The sequence below is a fragment of the Notamacropus eugenii genome, chromosome 2, assembly GCF_028372415.1.
Source record: "Notamacropus eugenii isolate mMacEug1 chromosome 2, mMacEug1.pri_v2, whole genome shotgun sequence".
In the NCBI taxonomy this organism is placed as follows: domain Eukaryota; kingdom Metazoa; phylum Chordata; class Mammalia; order Diprotodontia; family Macropodidae; genus Notamacropus; species Notamacropus eugenii.
In genome coordinates this window covers 215463229-215483370 of record NC_092873.1, presented here as the reverse complement: position 1 = coordinate 215483370, position 20142 = coordinate 215463229, and the positions used below count along the sequence as shown (strand labels likewise).

General features: G+C 37.0%; 1 non-coding gene across 1 annotated transcript; it reads right to left on the bottom strand.

The window, feature by feature from the left end:
- Positions 1-19389: 19389 nt before the first annotated feature.
- On the bottom strand, positions 19390-19496 carry LOC140530526 (U6 spliceosomal RNA). Its single transcript, XR_011975964.1, has one exon. It is a non-coding gene; the product is annotated as a U6 spliceosomal RNA (small nuclear RNA).
- Positions 19497-20142: the final 646 nt, after the last annotated feature.

Genomic DNA, 20142 nt, shown 5'->3' with positions numbered 1-20142 from the left:
CCATATTTCTGGCTCCAGTCTTGGAGAAACAGTGGCATAACCTGTCAGCTCAAGAGATGGCATCTATGGAGAAGAAAATAACAGTGGCTCAAGCAGTGAGATCATCTCACTCCTCATTTCCTGGACATAAGAGTAGGAATTTTTGAGATCCTCACAGGAATGGAGGATGAAGTATAAAAGCTTTCTCTTGTCTCATGTTCCCAATCCCCGCTGGAGGAGAAGCAAAGGACTACAAGGAACTCAAATCATGCCTTGAGGGAACAAAGGGCCTGGATTTTACCCTCCAACATTAGTATGAATTACAAACACCAAAAGTCTCATGGAAAGGTGGGTTGCCTGTCTTGTAAACATAAGTATATTTTCCTTCCAGGAGAGTCTATACCTTTAGGTTATTATAATAAGACTAGATGACTATATGGATCTTTGTGGGGTGAAGTAGGACTCACCAAAATGTTGGGATGTTGCCTATCTAGCAACGCCATGTTTGTCTCCCAACAAGAATGCAAACCACAGGATGGTGCTATGAGTCTGGAGGACTATAATATCCTGGGGAAAGGAAAGACTTGTCGTAAAGGGAAAATTCCAGTTCTAATTCTTTGTCTTCTTATGGTTATATTTTACCATTACACAGAAATATTTACTTCATAAGGCATGGTCAAGAAGTCAACAGCCATACCTGCTTCCTCAGGCATGACTTAGGGTGTCCTCCACAGATAAGGTAACACATTTATCATGTTATACTGGTTTATTATGAGGAGTAGTTTATCATTTTTTTTATCTCAAGAGAGCATTTAAAGTTAGCAAAGTAAAATAAAATGTAGACAGCCCTTGGGTTATCATAAGTATTAAAGGGTCTAGAAAACTTTCAACAGTCAAACAAAAAGAGAAAGAATTTCCTTTATATTTTGTATAAAACTACAAATTATCTGAATTACTAATATTTAGATTTTCTGATTTATTAGGTTTTCTAAAATAAAATTTCATTATCAACCTGTAAGAAAGTTGTTTTTCTGTCTCTGGAAGAATTACTCAATAATAATACAAACTTCATAATAAAATAGAATTAATTATTCTAAATTCCAGTGAAAATTGATGAAGTGGAATTATAAATCCCAATTTTGATTATGATAACAATAGTTCCATGGAGAGATACTAAACATCCTTCATCCCATATTCTCTTACCTATTCGTGATACCATAGAGCCATAGGCAAAATTACATAGTGATCATAATAACAGCAATATCTTATATTACATAAAATTATGAAGCTTTGTCAGTGAAATCCATAGCAACAGAAAAAACCAAACCAAAATGTACATCCTTTCAGCCTTAGTTCTCAGTATTTCCTTCCACACTATCTACACTATGCCCTAAATGGTTGAACAGCAGAAGATGCTTTGTAGTGTTTCCAGGTTTACAAAGTCCCTCCATCTCTATCCTCACATTGGATCCTCATAAACACCCTGCAGGTTAGGTGCTTCAGGCATTATTCATCTCATTTTATGGAGAAGGAGCCTGAAGCTCAGAGAGGATATGTGACTTGCTAATGTCACACAGCTAGCAAATAATGGAGAAGAGATTCAAACCCAGGTCTCCTGTCTCCAAATCCAGTATTCTTTCCACTGCTCCATCTTGCCTAGTGCCCGGAAGTTGGAAAGGGAACATTATCCCCAAAAGTATCTCCCATATTGACAGTTCTGAAAATTATGTTTGCTTCTTTATTACTTAATATTATTTGGCTGCTTAAGACAGACATCAAAATAATTAAATTGTTCTTCAGAGTGATGTAAAGTGCTACAAGAATAAATTGGTTTTGAGTAAAACTATTTCACTATTATACATTAAAGAGCCCAAATAGCTTTTGAAATGAAAAATAGTTGATATTTATATACTGCGCTATATATTGTGTATATATGTATACATACATGTGTATATATATATATATATATATATATATATATATATATATATATATATATATATATATATATTATCCCATTGGATCCTCACAATAGCCCTGAGGTAGATTTGCTATTCAAATTAATATTCTCATTTTACAAATGACGAAGTGAGTTTCAGAGAGATTAAGTGATTTGCTTAGCTTCACACAGATAATGAGCTATGAATCCAGAATATAAACCTAGGTCTTAATTGACTATGTGCCCAGTGTTCTTTCCACTATTCCTAGCTGCTTTGTAATTTAAAGCAACAGGTCTATGAAAACCAGAAAAGCCTTCAACACCCAAAGGTGTGGAATTTAGGTACTAATAGGTTGTGGGCAATGGATTGGGGAAAGAAGTGTCTGGAGGTGCCCTGTGTCCCTAAAATGACATATTTATATAACTCTTGACTTCTCCTACTTGTGAGGCTGATTGTTAAGGAAAATCATGGTTTGGATAAAGACTGAAGCATCCCTTAGGAAAAGATAAAGCTTTTCAGCCTGCCTACTGCCTACTAAATAAAGTCCAAACTCCTTAGCACAATCTGTCCTTCACCTAACTTTTTGTATTTGTACTAATGTGTTGTCCTTCATCTACTCTGTGCCCTAGTGAAAACAGGCTATTTGCTGCCTCTGAAAATTCCCACTACTTCCTTGCCCCCATTCCAAACTCATGATATTTCTTATACTTTGAGTATCTTCTTTCCATCTCTATCCTTTGAAATTATAGTCGTTCTTGAAGTTCAAGCTAAAAAAGTGACCCCCATGTTGTCTTTTCTGTGGCTTCTCCCCATCATTGTTTTCTTTCAACAATGAACTCTCATAGAACCTTGCTTGAACCTCTTATATACACATGTATCATGTTCTATTTTCATACTGTAATTAAGTATGTATATATCTTATTGCTGGGTTTTATTCTAGTCTGTATCTCCTGGAAAACAAGTGCAGACCAACACACCTGGCAAGGAGTATATTTATAATCATATAAACCAACTAGTCCCATACTCAGTTTACGGATGAAGCAACTGAGTTTTGTAGAGGAACAGTGATTTGTCTGAGGGGACAAGTAGTATAAAAGCTAGAATTTGAACCCAGAGTCTCTACTCTAAAAAATAATTTGCTTTTTGCTATACAAGCCTGCCTTCTAGCTGTTAGTATTTCATATATTTACACTTTTACTTTGTGATTAAATATCAATAGTTATAATAATTATATTATGTTATTATAATCACATATTTCATTTAGTTAAATATATTTAATAATATAAGAGAATAATCATATTATATTATATAATCATAAATAATTACTTATTAAATATTATGGTGACACTTCACTCAGTCATTCTTTGTGACATTAGATTTAACAATGAATATCTTCTATTGACATGGAAGACTTTATTTAATCCATCCTGTATAATAGGAATTTACCAATGGGTTCTAGAATTGATGGGCCAACTGCATGTTATAAATGGGGGAGATTCTCCCTTATACACAGCTGTGATTCAGTGAGTCATGTAGATGGGATTATGGAAGTGACTTGCTGTTTATGAATAGGGTCAATTTCCTTCAATTGCAGACTGACTCCGTCAGTGGTAGAATGGCAAAATAAGTAAAATACTGTCATACCTTTCCAAGAAGAACTGAGAAACAACTTTAGACCCTTGCAAGAAGTCACATGATAAGGAGTTCTAATCTGATTTGAACAGAATGCTTAGTGTATAATGCTGGTCTTGGAGTCAGGAAGACCTGAGTTCAAATCTAGTCTCAGATACTTACCACCTGTGTGATCCTGGGTAACTTCTGTTTGCATCAGTTTCCTCATCTGTAAAATGAGCTGGAGAAGGAAATGGCAAACCACTCTAGTATCTTTGCCAAGGAAACCCTATGGACAGTATTGGTATGCTAAGGTCCACAGGGTCACAAAGAGTTGCACCTGATTGAATGGCAGCAATAGGTAGGTGGGACTGCAGACAGGTCTGCTAAGGTCTTTATTCCTCTTCACTTCTGGTTGACCATAATAAAGGAGCAACTTCTTGACCCTGTTCCAGGTGTGTTCTCTGTTCTGGATCTGTTTCCAAAGGATACAAGAACAAGGAGAATAATTACTTTTCAGCTTTTCTACGTACAGATGACCGGTAAACCAGCAGTATTTTCCTTCTTTTTCTCTATTTTCTTCTCTCTCTCTTTCTCCTAGGAGTTGAGAAGTCCTCATGGCCTCATGCCCATGTGGGCCCTGCAGTGTCTAGGATAGATATCAATTGTTTTTGTTTTTAAATTGTATTTTTATTTTTGGTTCCATATACTTTCCCTTCCTCCACCCCTCCCACACTCATTGAGAAGACAAAAAATACAGTGTGCATCATATATATGTAAATGTTTACATGTGCATAGTCATAAAAACCACATTTGCAAGTTAATCATATTACAAATTTTTAAAAAGCAAGAAAATAAAGGAAAAATACACCTAACTCCATAAAAATCTGCACTCTGAGTCCATTAGTTCTCTATCTGGAAGTGGATAGAATTTTATATCACGAGTTCTTTGGAATTGTAATGGATCACTTACTGTACGTATCAGTTATTAAGCCACTGTTGTTCTTTTCCCCATAGTCATTTGGATCTTGTGTTCTTTGGGTTAATGTGAAGGGTTCCATTTTCTTTATATATCTATCAGGGTAACTCATGAGTAGGGGCAGGGGCCATCCAACCTCCAGTGCTAGACAATGACTCAATAGAACTGCATAGTCAGAACCCAACCACTCAGACCAATGGCATCATGTTCAAGTCCTCATGCTTTGCCTTGGCTAGGAGCTATTCACAAAGGTTGTTTAGAGCCACAGCCCAGCTTTCTGTGTATGTGTGTGTGTGTGTCTATGTGTATGAGCGTGTGTGTGTCTGTGTATGTATATGTGTGTGTCTGTGTGTGTATGTCTGTGTGTCTGTGCGTGTGAGTGTATGTCTGTGTGTGTGAGTGTGTGTGTGTGTATTTAATAAAAGGAAAAGGCTTGCTTTGAGGTTCCTTCAGTCGTCAGTGTTATAAAAATACCAGACTTTACTTTCTCTTCGATTCAACCTGTCTTCTCCACAAATTTGAGTTAAGGGGAAACAGTCTTCCTCCTCCTTCCCCCATCTTCATCCCTTTTCTGCACAGTTCTGTAACTAGTACAAATGGCTTGGGTTGGCTGATCAATACTTATGCTTAAATAGCATAAGCACAAAATAGGAAAATTGAACTGCTTAGTGCTGGCTGAAGAATCTAGGAACACAGGAAGGAGAGGGATTGATTAGCAATGAGGAAAAACCTTTACTCCTTCAAAGAGGCAGGAAAAGAGAGAGAGAAAGACTACCTCTTCTTCTGGCTTGTACCTGGGACAGAAATACATGTCTGGTAGCTTCTAGAAATCATGATCTGAATCCTTCCAGGTCTTTACTCCTGGTGATCATTCTGTATTATACTAGATGGGCTCATTCTGCCCCTCTAATAGCTCCACATGGCCTCTCTGCTTGTTGGTTTAACTACTTTGCAGCTTCTTGTTGAAGGTAGTTGAGATGGCCCCTGCTGCCACATGGCCACACAAGCCATTGAACATCTAGTTCAATGTCATGGTTAACTGGGAACTTTGGGTAGTTTGTCCCAGGTCAAGTGCAAGGAAGCCAAAAGACAGGGAATGTTGGATATCCTGTCTCACTGCCTATAATAGACAGGTCTCTGACCCTTAAGCAAGGTTTATGTAGCCATGTTTCTGTGGGTATGACAAAAGACGGCAAGAATTACATTTAGGAGTCATTTTGGATAGATTTGTCTGTTTTTGTTGGCCTAAAATTTTCCCTTGGTAGTTTATAATTTATGTGCTTGAGAGTTCTCTGTAAATTCTCATTTTCTCTCTTTTTCTCTCTGTCTCTTTCTCTTTCCTCATCTTTATTTTGTGGGGTTTAATTTCCAGGTGTTCTAATATCCATTTCCTAGATCCGGAGAATTCTGGCTTCCAACAGATTTGAGATACAGATAGACTTTATAGGAGTGATAATGGTGAGTAGGGTCTTGTCATTTTTATTCAGGATCTATAATGTCATCTTTGGCTACAATCACCAAAATGGAACCATCACAGAACAATAGTTCAGTGATATGGTGACATACTTTTCTTTGGAAGTATGGGTTTTAGCACAGTTTTCTTTTCTTTTCTTTTTTTTTAATTTTATCCAGTAACTACTTACTAAACTTATCATTTAGTTAATATTAATGGTTATAATATAATAAAATTTTCTCATCTCCAATGACTTCTTGGGAAAATTAAGGGCACCTCAACTAATTCCTATTTCTCTACCTTAGCTTAGTAAAGAAAGCATATTACCCAGGTGAGGAACTCAAATTTTGAAATGCAAATGTCAGTTAGGTTTCTATGGGGAACCAGGGAGACTTTCAAATCATCTTGGTCAGGAAAATGCTCTTGGTTTTTTCCAGTGTATCTGGAAAGATATAGATGTAAACAATATCTGTATGGTTATCTCTTTGAGTCATTCTGCCTCATCCCAGTAGGAATACAATCTTCACCAGTTTTTAAAAAATTTTGGCGGATTTTCATAAGTGCACCCCTATTTGACCCTCTTCTCAATTGAATCACATGCATGAAAGACTTCTTCCTTTTAAAAAAAATCTTAGAAATTTCTATGGCTATTCTGTAAACAGGTATCATAAGAGGGTGAGGTGTCAAAAATTAGTGTATAGCCCAATCCCCTACCCCCCACCCCATACCTAGATAGTGCAGTGGAGACTGTAGAAGGGATCCAATAAATATGACTTCTTTCTGGACATTTGGATTGCCCAAGTGACAAGGCTTTTACTCTCTGAAGCCCCTCTCAGATCTTCCCTCATAACATAATCCATTAGAGAGTACTCGAGCTTTCCCGAATCTCTACAGTTTTGACAGCTTCTCATAAGCTCATCTCCAAATAATAATCCCTTTTTATAATCAATCTCCTCTAGAAAACTATAAGTTCTATGAAGTCATTTGAATCATATTCATGAAAGAATTTTGTTGTCCTTTTCATGAAAATGTCTAAAGAATTTCAACAGATAATCTAGAAAGAAAATGAATTTGAAGCCCTAAATATGAGGCTTTTATTTCAGGTAAGAGTTTGGAAAATAATTCACAGTAATTCATTGTTAACATCACCCCATGGACTCACTGCTATTTCCATGACTTTTCTACCCTCAGTTTATTACCCCTTCCACTTATTCTATCTCCTTCAACCTGGCCTTCATTAAGAAACCAGGGGCTTAGTGGCTGATAAGAAGGATATTAATGTCCTTCAGTGTTGTGGAGAGAAGCCTATAGCAGTGTTGCTGGTAGTACTTTGCCCTTGTATAAATAACAGATTCCCTGACTCAGGGAATAAAAAGGTTATTGGCTTTCTTCTGAGGTTTGTGTTTCATTGCTGGTCATGAGGTTCAAGAAATGTCTGGCCAGATGCGTTTTGTAATTCTGTATAACATATTTCATTGCTTCATGGCATGCAAACTTTTAATTAATATGCAGAACAATTCTGAAATTAGTATAGCACATGTGAAACTTGTTCAAATATTTCTCATATTCTCTGTCCCATTTGCTAATGGTTTAAGGAATAATCACAATAATGAATGGCAGGTCATTAATGAGGCAGCTAGGTGACACGGTGACAGAGCACTTGGCATAGAGTCGGGAAGACCTCAATTCAAATCTGGCCTTAAATTAGCTTTGTGACCCTGGGCAAGTTGCTTAACTTCTGTTTGCCTCAGTTTCCTCAACTGTAAAAATGGGGATAATAATGGCATCTACCTCTCAGGATTGTTGTGAGGATCAAATAATTTATATTTGTAAAGCATTTACCACAGTACTTAGAACATATGAGGTGCTATGTAAATGCTAATTCCTTTCCCCTTCCCCTAATATTAAGTGTCCATGGGACATCCATTCATTCATTTATGGACATTCTGATCTGGCTTCTCCATCAGTGGAATGGTTTTGAGAGATGCTTTTTTTCAATTTGTCTGTAGTGATGCTAAGATTATAGATAGAAATAGGTAGATTGATTTTTTATTTTAGAGATATGGATCTATTTATAATCTACAGATTGCCTATTAATATGGAATGTGTAGATTATCTGTAAACAGATAATCTATAAATAGATCTTTATCTCCCTATATAAATAAATCTATTTATATCTATCTATGTGGTATCCCAATTTAAACCATTAAAGCTTAAACTAACTTTTGGGGCACTTTGTATTTATTACATATAAGAGGTTAACTTGAAATGACTTCTGAAAACCCAGTGCTATTGCATAATGCCTTAACTATAAAAGGAAAAGAAGAATCAGAAAGAAGATGGCCCCAAGAAAATAAGAGAGGAGAGCCTTTTCCAGAAGACAGCATAGAGCTGAATATACATTGGCTGCTCTGAGAATCAAGTACAAGCATAACTCAGAGATATTGTATGTTCAGTTCTAGACCACCATAATAAAGTGAATATCACAATAAATGAGTGACATGACTTTTTCAGTTTCCCAGTGCATATAAAATTAGGTTTATACCATACTGTAGTCTATTAAATGTGCAATAGTATTATGTCTAAAAAACAATGGATATACTGAAATTTAAAAATATTGAATTGCTAAAAACGCTAACCATTATCTAGATTAATTCAGTGAGTCAGAATCTTATTGCGGATAGAGCATCTTGCCTCAGTGTTGATGGCTGTTGACTGATCAGGGTGGTGGTTGCTGAAGGCTGGGGTGGCTGTGACAATTTCTTCAAATAAGACAATGGATTTTGCCATATCAATTGACTCTTTCTTTCATAAAAGATTTCTCTGTAGTATGCAATACTGTTTGATAGCATGTTACTCACAGCAGAAGTTCTTTCAAAGTTGGAGTCAGTCCTCTCAAACCCTGACACTGTTTTCTCAACTAAGTGTATGTGGTATTCTTAAGTATTTGTGTGTCTCAGGGCATAGGGAAATCCAAGAAGAAGGAGAGAGATGGGAATGGCAGGTCAGTGGAGCAGTCAGAATACACATTTTTCAATTAAGTTTACTGTTTTATATGGGCTTTGTTCATGGTGCCCCAAAGCAATTATAGTAGTACATCATACAGCACTGATCACAGATCATCATAACAGATGTAATGATGACAAAGTTTGAAAAATAGTGAGAATCACCAAAATGGGACATAGAGACATGATGTGAGCACATGAACTATTGGGAAAATGGTGCCAACAGACTTTCTCAATCACACAGTGACCACAAATCTTCAATTTGTAAAAAAAAAAAAAAAAAAAAAAGTGAGGAGAAGCTCAGGCAGAGAGGACCAAAGAGAATGATTTTGTTTAAGTTCAGAAATGACATAATATACTTTTTACACTTTTAATTTTCATTATTATTTTATTGCTATTCAATCATTTCAGTTATGTCCAACACTTTATAAACTTATTTGGGGTTTTCTTGGCAAAGATACTAGAGTGGTTTGCCATTTTCTTGTCCAGCACATTTTACGGATGAGGAAACTGAGGTGAGGTTAAGTGACTTAACAAAGATCACATAGCTAGTCTGAGGTCATATTTGAACCGAAGAAGATGAATCTTCCTGATTCCAGGATTGGCTTTCTATCCACTGTGCCACTCAACTGCACGTTTTATCTATCTCTCTATGTATTATTGTTAGTAATTATAATAGTTATGAATTATTAGTAATTAAATCATTAATAATAACATTACAATTATAACAATAATTATTTTTTTTATTAATTTTTTTATTTTTTTTAATGTTTAACAATCACTGCCATACAATTGCGATTTTATCCCTCCCCACCCACCCCCCACTACCTCCCTCCCTCCCCACGACTGCATACAATTCTGTATAGATTCTACATAAACTTTCCTATTGAGTATATTTTCACTATCGTCATGCTGTGTAGTCAGACTAAGATAAATGAAAGAATCCGTATAACAAATCAGAACATGATACACAAACAGATACACATACACAAACATGATCTGCTACATTATGTGAGTGACTTCCATATTTCTCTCTCTGAGTGTGGAAGGCTTTTTGCCTTGAGGTCCACCATTGGGATTTTTTTTTTTTCAGAAGTTCTTGTGTATAACAATAATTATTCAAAATTAGCTTTAAGTTTCGAAAAAAGTATTTTTCTTAAGTTATCTCATTAATTGTTTTTTGAGGTGTTCATTATTATTCTGATCTATAGTTCATATTCCATGATGGATATGAGTGCCATTTTGAAGGGTATCTTTCTAAATTCCTTTGACTTATGAAATTCACCATCAGTGTCTATATCTGGTTCATTTTTGTCTCTAAAAATTTTGGTTTCTGCTCCTTTGAAAACACATAGGCTAAGCAGACATTAAGTTAAACATATGTGATAAAATTTTATTTTATTTTTTAAAACAATAAAAAAATGGAGAATGGGTTTATATTTGAAACTTTTAACAAGAAAATCTCTTCTCCTTTCCAGAAAGGCATTAGGCAATCCTCTCTTTAAGTGGGTGCCACTTTCCCTCCTGTATCCATACAGCCACATGGCTCAAACTACTAGTGAAGAAATAGGACTGGGTTTTTCCTTGGTGCATGTGGTCTCATGCTGTGCTAATTTTTCTAGAAGTACACAGGATACATTTTAAGGTCTGACTGCTTCCCAGTATGACCCTGTTGCCATTTCAAGGTCTCCAGTTGGTGCCTGCTCCACATGGGGCATGGAGTTCCCTGTAAGGATGCTTATCTTTCTAGGACCCATATGCAACTTTTTATTTCCATGCTTCTTCCTTGTCTGGGCATTACTTCACATCTGGAATTGGAACCCTTTTGTGCCCCAAGAAGAGAGGAAAAGTTGTTTCCCTGCCTGATAAGGCTGTATTGAAGTTAATTAGTTTTTGCTTTTACCACTAGGAAAAAATATTTCCTTTCTATAAAATATTGAGACTGTGAAGTGTTATATTCCCATGCTTTGTTCAGATTTATTCTATACCTAAACATGTAATAATAATCCCCTATGCTAGAAATAAAGACAAAATTTAGACAAGAAATCAAGCAGTGCCTGTAAGTAGCAATTTTAATCATTAAAGGAAGACTCTGATGCATCCACAAAATCCTCTATCCATCTGCTGACTGAAATTCCACTTATCTTTTTCACTTAAGGCTTTACTATTGATTAAAATGCAGCTGGAAAGGGGAACATTTTAAGTTATTCTTAGTCATGAATATTTCTGTATGAATGAAAAGCCTAAGATTGGATTCTCGGGGAAGGTAGGGTAAAGACTAACTGATAGAGAGAGAGGCCTGGATCAGTGTGGGAGGAAAAAGCAAAAGGCAACCAAATAAAGGAAAGAGATAGGAATGGGGAGATAAAATTTTATTTCCCTGTTTTACCTAGAGTCAGCCCTAATCTTGATTTCTAATCCTGTGTTAGTAAATCAACACTATCTTCAAATTAGTTACTCCCAGAAACTTGTCCTTGGTTTTGTGGTCTACAGAATTTTTTTCAATGGCTTTTATGGAATCATAGATGGAATTCTTAACAAATTTGTAGAAAACATGAATCTGGGAGGAGCAGTTAATATGGATGATCGTATTCAAAAGGACATGGCCAGATCTGTGCGTTAGGAGTATACATTTGATAAGTGTGGGGATTGGAGAGAGGAGAGACTGGGCAATCATCCAGATGAAAGATGAGGAAGGCCTAAACAATCAATCGATCAACATTTATTAAGTGTCTACTATGTACTAGTCATTGCATTACACAATGAGAATACAAAAAGATACAAAAGACTGTCCTTCCACTCGCAATATTTGCAATCGAATGAACTGTGGTTGTGGTTTTATGGATCAGGGATATTGTGGAAGAACTGAGAATATTTGTAACTGATTTCATGTGAGGTGAAGGAATGGGAAGAGACAAGGTACATGGGTGAGGAAACTGCAGCCCTGAGGTCATGTATAGCCTTTAAGTCCTCAAGGGTGGTCCTTTGACTGAATCCAAACTTCACAGAACAAATTCCCTTAATTAAATGATTTCTTCTGTAAAATTTGGATTCAGTCAAAGTCACATGTGTCCTCGAGGTTGCAGGCTCCCTACCCCTGGGGGTATGATTCCAAGGTTTTAAACTTTGCTGACAGGAAGAACAGTTATACCATTAGCAGAAATAGTGAATAGTAGTTGGTTTGGGGGGAAAGAATAGGGTTGTTTTGATATGTTGAATTTGAGATGCCTCCTACACATCTGCTTGGAGATATGCAATAAATAGTTGGTTATGTGGGTTCAGGAGACACACACACACACACACACAGAGACAGAGACAAGAGACAGAGAGAGACAGAGAGAGAGAGACAGAGACAGAGAGAGACAGAGAGAGAGACAGAGACAGAGACACAGAGACACAGAGACACAGAGAGAGAGAGAGACACAGAGAGAGAGAGACAGAGAAAGAGGGAGAGAGAGAACAGATAGGTAATTTGGAGTCATCTTCCTGGACAGGATAATTGATTCTTGAATGGTAGTGAGATCACCAAGAGAAAAAACAGAAAAGTACTCAGGCTGGAGCCCTGGGGCATGCCAGTGCTAGAAAGAGCATAATGATTCAACAAAGGAGACTAAGTACCACTTAGGTAGGTAGAAGGAGAATCTTGAGAGAGCAGTAGCATGAAAATCTAGGAAAAAGGGACTGTCTAAAAGGGAAAGAGCTTGATGGAGTCAAATGATTCAGTATGGTCCATGAGGGATAAGGACTGAAAAGACCATAGGGTATAGCAATTAAGAGATCACTGATCACCTTGGAGAGAACAGTTTCAGTTGAGCGATTAAGTTGAAATCTAGATTGCAGGGATATGAGAAATAATTAGAAGGTGAGAAAGTAGATGCAAAAAGTGTTGATAGGATTTGCTAGGAGTTTCATGTAAGAATTCCCTTCATAAAAGATGAAATTTATAGTAAAGTCCTAGGGAATAGCCGAAAGCACACAGATATTAGGTTACTTGCCCAGTAGTAAATGTCAGAGGTGGGATTTAAACCCATGTCTTTCTGACTCCAAGCCCTACACACTTTAGTTACTTCTTCATACACATATGGTGGTCAACAAATATTTATGATTGACTATTAATTCCAGTAGAATTCAAACTCTTTGCGGGAAGAGACAATTTTTCTTTGTGTTCCCAGAACCTAGCATGGTACTGTTGAATTCAGCTGAATGGACTGAAGAGTGTATTGACATTTCAATTAGTTTCAAATGCCTTTTGTGATGTTTTCCTGTACTTGCACATGGCAGGTTGACCTGTTTCAAGGCCTGTTTGCACAAATGGGCTGTAATGGATCTGGTAGATGCATTTTGAAGACTGGGAAATGCTTACTTTGTAACCATTCCTCCTCTTATTAGAAATCCTATTAACGATCCTTGGAGTGGAGAGAAGATGGGGGTTTACCAGGAAGAAAATCTGGTTGCCATGGTGATCATGTGGCACATTTTACCCTGGACTGAGAATACCAGGTGGTTTCCAAACAACAATACAGCATCTGAACTTATATAATGAGAATAAAAATGCTTTCAACAATATGCAGAAAACAAATACCTTTTCAGAGTCACCAGTGCACAAATTCCTCAAATATATTTTTGGGACTCGTAAACGTTACTGTATATGAACCTATGTATCTGGACAGAACATCATCACCTTAACTAACCAAACAGAAACTATAATGATTAATATTTTATATTGACATTAATATACCTTTCTTAGCAGGCCCTAGATTAAGGGTGACATGTTTGGTAGATCAGATTTACCTCCTGCCGCCACAACCCCCCCACTATTTCAACAAATTTGGCAAGACCTCTTTACGGAAAAAAATCCGTTAATTAAAGAAATTAAAGAATAAAATGGCTTGAAAGACAGGAAGAGATTGGATAAACCTCTGAACCAACCATTCCAATACTTTTCTGTTTTTTCTAATTCAATTCTCCAGGTGTATGGATGGTCCTTCTTGGTCTCAGTATCATCCTCCTTCTTCATTTTATTAACAGATTCACTTCCTTCTTCAGTGTCTTCCTCTTCCTCTATGATCCCTTCCACCATGGTTTTAGAGACTTCAGGACTCAAAGTCTCTTCACATTTTTTAACTTGTCCAACCACTGAAACTTGAGCAGATCCCAGATTCCATATCTGGACACTCTTTACACTTTGTTCTATGACATTTTCCAGTGACTTTTATGAGGGAGACCTCATAAACAATTTTGCATGTTGTTTAGAGCATCCATTGCTGAGCCTTCAACAATATCAATCATGTAGACACCCAGCAAACTTGGCACCAAGTTGAATGATGCTGCATAGAACTGCAATGGCACTTCCCATGCTGTGGCTGATCAATGTGCTAGGAGGAGGAAGATCTCCATACATAACATCAACTATATTCAATAACCAAAAGAATGGAAAAATAGAAGACAAAAATGTAGAATATCTCACTGGAAGAACAACTGACCTAGAAAATAGATCCAGGAGAGATAATTTAAAAATTATTGGACTACCAAAAAGCAATGATCAAAAAAAGAGCCTAGACATCATCTTTCAAGAAATTATTGAGAAAAACTACCCTGACATTCTAGAACCAGAAAGTAAAATAGAAATTGAAAGAATCCACTGATTACCTCCTGAAAGAAATCTCAAAATGAAAACTGCCAGGAATATTATAGTCAAATTCCAGAGTCCCCAGGTCAAGGAGAAAATATTGCCCACAGTCAGAAAGAAACAATTCAAGTATCATGGAGCCACAACAAGGATAACACAAGAGTTAGCAGCTTCTACACTAAAGTATCAAAGGACTTGGAATATGATATTCTGGAGGGCAAAAAAACTAAGCTCAAAACCAAGAATCACCTACCCAGCAAAACGGAGTGTAATTCTTCAGGGGAAAAAAATAGACATTCAATGAGATAGAGAACTTTTGAGTGTTTTTGATAAAAAGACCAGAGCTGAAAAGAAAAATTTAAATACAAGACTCAAGAGAAACATAAAAAGGTAAACAGGAAAGAGAAATTATATGGGATTTAATAAGTTTAAACTGTTTACATTTCTACATGGGAAGATGAAATTTGTAACTCATAAGACCTTTCTTATTATTAGGGTAGTTAGAAGCATATATAGACAGAGAACACAGGTGTAAGTTGAATATGAAGGGATGATACCTAAAAAATAAAATTAAGTGGTGAGAGAGGAATGTACTGGGAGAAAGAAAAAGGGAGAGGTAGAATGGGGGTAAATTTCTTCACATGAAAGAGGCAAGAAAAGGCTTTTGCAGTAGAGGGGGAAAAGTGGGGAGGTAAGGGGGAGTGAGTGAACTTTACTCTCATCAGAATTGACTTGAAGAGGGAATAACACACTCAGTTGGGTATAGAAATCTGTTTTACTTACCCTACAGGAAAAGTAGGAGGGCAAGGGGATAAGAGAAGGGTGTGTGAGTGGGGTTGGTAGAAGGGAGGGAAGACTGGGGGATGGAGTAGTCTGAAGCAAAACAGAGGGACAGGGTGAAAGGAGAAAAAGAAAAGAATGAATTGTGTGTGTATGTGTGTGTGTGTGTGTGTGTGTGTGTGTGTGTGTGTGTGTATGTGTAGAAATAGGATATAGGAGAATACAGTTAGTAATAACAGCTGTGAAAAAGTTTTTGAAGCAAGTTTCTCTGATAAAGGTCTCATTTCTCAAACATATAGAGAATGGAGTCAAATTTATAAAAATAAGAGCAATTCCCCAATTGATAATTGATCAAAAGATGTGATTAGTGTTCAGATGAAGTAATCAAAGTTATCTACAGCCACATGAAAAAAATGCCTTTTGCTATTGATTGGAGAAATGCAAATTAAAACAATTCTGAGGTACTATCTCATACCTGTTAGGGTGACTAATAGGACAGAAAAGGTAAATGAAAAATGTTGGAGGGAACATGGGAAAATGGGACTTAAATGAACTGTTGGTGGAGTTGTGAATTGATTCAACAATTCTGTAGAGCAATTTGGAATTATGCCTAAAAGGCTATTAAAATCATGCATGTCCTTTGACTTGGCAATACTACTACTAGGTCTGTATCTCCAAAGAGGTAGAAAACAAAAAGGAAAAGGACCTATATGTACAAAAATTTTTATAGCAACTCTTTTCTGGGTATAAAGAATTAGAAGTTGAGGAGGATGCCCATCAATTGGGGGATGGCTGAACAAGTTATGATATGTGTTTACAAAGGAATTCTATTTTACTATAAGAAATGATGAGCAACATGCTCTCAGAAAAACCTAGAAAGATGCAAGTCTTTCTTTAAGCTGTTGCAAAGTGAAATGTATTGTGTACAAAGTAGCAGTAATATTATAAGATGATCAGCCATGAATGACTTAACTGTTCTCAGGACTACAATGATCCAAGACAACTCTGAAGGACTTATGATGAGGAATGCTATCCATCCCCAGAGAGAGAACTATTGATGTCTGAGTATAGATAGAAGCATGCTTTTTTACTTAATTTTTCTTGGGTTTTTTTCTTGTCTATGTTTATTTGTTTGTTTGTTTTTTTACAACATGACTATTATGGATGTGTTTTACACCACTATATATGTATAACCTAAATGGAATTGCTTGCCTTCTCAGGGGGCATGGGGTGGGGAGGAAAGAAAGGAGAGAATTTGTAACTCAGAGTTTTGAATTGTTTTTGTATATGGCTGGGGAAAAATAAAATACTAAGTAAAAGCTTAAGACCCTCCATTATTCTGAGAAAGGGCCCATTGACTTCACCAGACAATCAAAGGGATTCATAACACAGAAAACATTAAAAATCCTCAGCATAAATGATAGTGCTAGCCATTCTGTGATTTCACAAGTATTGTGTTTCAAATATATAAGATGTCATGTTGTTGGAGGTCCATTTTGACATATAGAATTCAGAAACAACTCCAACAAACATTTTTAGTCTGTGCAAGGCATTTTGCTAGTCCCTGGTGCTACAAAGATAGCCAGAGGTGGAATTTGCATCTAAGTCCTCTGAACCAATGAATTTTCCACTTCACTAATCCATGCTTTCAAGAAAATTACATTCTAGAAAGCAGCCCTAGAGAGGTAGAGGAGTTAGGTAGAATGTGATTTAGGCAAAGAGAGGGGTTTAAGCAAAGTGCTGTGATTAAATGCTTACTGTGTGACAAGCACTATGTTAAGCATTGGGTATACAAAGAATGGTAAAAGATAGTCCCTGCCCATGAGGAGCTCATAATCCAGGGAGGAAGAGATCACTGTTGGCTGGTTAATATGTAATGTTTTGAGTAGGATAGGGCACCCAAATTGGAAGTTGAAGGGAGAGGATTTTTAATGAGTTATGGAGGCATAACCTGAGTAAGTGCATGGAAGTAGGAAGTGATAAAATTAAGTCAGAGTAAGACTAATTGTGCATTTTGGTTGGCTAATAGAGTATAGGAAAGGGAACAGAGGGAAATAAGGCTAGAAAGGTAGATTGAAGACTGATATAGACTTCTTTAAATGCCAGGCTGAGAAGTCTGTATTGCATTAATGGGCAGCCACTAAAGATTTTGTACAAGAGAACATCATGGCCAGACCTAAGCAAAAGGAATATTATTTTAGCTGCTGTTGAGAATTGCCTTGTATATAGTATATGCTTTTTAAATGTTTGAATTGTCTCCTCATGTTTCAGTGTTCTCTTCCCATAAAAATTACTTTGTGTTTCATTATCTATGTACATGTTTTATCTATATAGCAGACAGTAAGCTTTTTGAAGGTAGGGGCAGTTTTGTTTTTGTCTTTGCATCCCCAGTGCCTTATAGATAATAGGCATTTCATTAGTTTTTCTTCAGTTACCTTGAATTGACTTGAATAATGAATGATGAATTGGAGAAGGGAGAAACTGGAGGCAGAGAGACCAGGAGGGAGGCTATTAGGAGGGGAGTTCAAGCAACAGGTGATGAAATCCTTAACTCAACTGAAGAAGTGAATGGATGCAAGAGATATTGCTAAGGCAGAATCAATAACTTTTGGCAATTGATTGGATGTGGTGATAAAGGAAAATAATTATTTAATGCTGCTTATTAGACGTTTAATTATCAGATTGTGAGCTCTGCAAAGGTAGGGGCTGTAATTTGACATTCTTTGTATCTCCACTGCTTGGCACATAGTAGGCATTTAATAAATGCTTATTGACTAAATGATCTTACATAGTCATAGCACCATGGGAAAGAGATATCTTGGTTTCAAAAGTGTGTTGTGGGTTAAATGTATTTATGTGTACATATACATGGAGCAGCTAGATGGAGCAGTGGATAGAGTGCCAGGCCTGGAATCAGAAAGACCTCAGTTTAAATCTGGTCTCAAATACTTACTAGCTATGTGACCCTTGGAAAGTCAATCAACCCTGTTTGCCTTAACTTCCTCATCTGTGACATGAGCTGGAGAAGAAAATGGCAAAACATTCAAAATCTTTGCCAAGAAAACCCCAAATGGGGTTATAAAGAGTTAGACATGACTGAAACAACTGAACAACAGCACATATGACATGTATGTGTGTGTGTGCATGTGTGCATACGCTATCTATTTAAGAGCAGAACTGATTACCATTGCCGTGTTAGCAATGAAAAAGAAAGAGAGGGTTTACTATTTTCCTTTCAAAATTTTAAGTTCAGTTTCTCCTCTTAAGGTTCCAAATTCCAGCCTAGGAGCTGACCAGGGGCTTTCTTTGGAGCCTGTCACTGCCAGGATGATTTCTTTCTTAATCAAGAGTCCTTGCTGCCCAAATCTTGAGGATTCTCTTCCTTATAAACTCCCATATTTGTTCGATTTATGCTGATTCAGTTTATAGGGCCTTGATTTGACCTCCCAACTCATTTGTATCAACAAAAGAGACTAAGCACTAAGCCACTTGGCTGGCCTCTCCTAGAATAACATGTTTTCCCTAATACTTCTCTCTTCACATCCTTCTTGGATGTGGTGATTAGCCTTGTGCAGCTCCAGTCTTTCCCCCTTGCCCTTATGTTCCCATTGTTGCTACTGCTTTTCTTACTTCCATTCTATTTTGTCTGTGCTCAAAGTTCCATTTTCCTTTCTCTTCCTCTGACTTCCATTTCATTTGTCTTTTGTACAAACCCTAGTTCCTTCTATTCCCAGAATTCTCAAACTTTTAGTGCTTGGGATCCTTTCATACTGTGTGTGTGTGTGTGTGTGTGTGTGTGTGTGTGTGTGTGTGTGGAGAGGCTGTTTTCTGGGCAGGTCCCTTGTGGGGAGGTACCTTCTGAGCCAGTCTCTTCTTGGCTGGGGCCTTCCAGCCAGGGGCTGCCTTCTGGCCCTCAGCCTTCTTTGAGGGAATCTTCTTGGTGAAGACCTTTGCAGCAAGTGCCTTCTGGGCAGCTCCCTTCTTAGGAGACCTATTCTGAGTTGATGCCTTTGAAAAATGTGAAATGCTTCACAAATTTGCATGTCATCCTTGAGCAGGGACCACGCTAATCTTCTCTGTATCATTCCCATTGTTTTTTATTGCATGTGTTGCCGAAGCAAGCACACATCCTTTTATACTCTTAAAAATTATTGGGTATCATCCAAAGAGTTTTTGTTTATTTGAGTTATTTTTATTTACTGTATTAAAACTAAAGATATTTTGACATTATTATGAAAATCATTTTGACTTTGTGAACCCCCTTAAAGGATCTTGGGAACCCCCAGGAGTCACTAGGCCATACTTTGAGAATCATCCTTCTATACTTCAGTTTCTGAGATAAAGGGTTGGATGCTGAACCTCCTCAATTCAATTCACATAAAAAATGTATTAAGAACCAACATAGTCTGTTGAAATTTGCAGGGTGACTATAACTCTGAAGGGAACCCTCATGAGAACTTCACTAGTATAAGGTAGATGCCCTCCAAAGAGTTGGCCAAGTAAATTCCCATTATGCCTGGGTTCAAGTAGATTTTAGATCATAGATTGGAAGCCATTGAGCCTAATTCCTTTGTTTTATGGATGAGGAACTGAGGCTTGGAGATGTTAAGCGACTTGCCCAGGATGACACAGGATGTAAGTGACAAAGGTAATTTTTGAACCCAACCTTCTGACTCCAAGACCAGTGTTCTTTCTACTGTACCATTGTTGCTTCTCCAATTCTTGGAAGTGGCAGATGCCTGTCTTCCTCTAAAAGTGTAAAAAAA